The 320-nt window shown below is 44.4% G+C and overlaps 1 protein-coding gene across 1 annotated transcript in view; it reads right to left on the bottom strand.

The window, feature by feature from the left end:
* Nucleotides 1–151: 151 nt before the first annotated feature.
* The window catches only part of LOC119589215 (mucin-12-like), a gene marked incomplete in the record, with an annotated part of 23,427 nt that continues 23,258 nt past the window's right edge, over nucleotides 152–320 (bottom strand). The window contains 1 exon segment of the mRNA XM_037937814.1: nucleotides 152–320.

Raw genomic sequence — 320 nt, 5'->3', positions numbered from 1 at the left:
GCTATTTCTCCCATGGCACAAAAGCTCTCAAACCAGATAAATTGCTGTAGGCTTGAGCAGCTGGGATCCTAACTCCCTCAGTCAGGACGCTTAGCACGAAGATCCCTATAGATCTGTCGGATTCTGAAAATGTCTATGCAGCCCATATCGATTTTTTCTTTTCTTTCTTTTCTTCTACATTAAAGCTTTAGAGGGAAGACTGCCTACCCACCACAAAGCACCGTTGATGATCGGACATGGGAACAAGGTAATCTAAACCATTAAATGTGAAGAGAAGTTTGGCCCTTGAGGCCGGACTAGAGCAGAAGAGAAGGCATGTT

The sequence above is a fragment of the Penaeus monodon genome, chromosome 25, assembly GCF_015228065.2.
Source record: "Penaeus monodon isolate SGIC_2016 chromosome 25, NSTDA_Pmon_1, whole genome shotgun sequence".
NCBI classification, from domain to species: domain Eukaryota; kingdom Metazoa; phylum Arthropoda; class Malacostraca; order Decapoda; family Penaeidae; genus Penaeus; species Penaeus monodon.
Note: the sequence above shows the minus strand (reverse complement) of the source record. Positions and strands in the feature narration are given on the sequence as shown.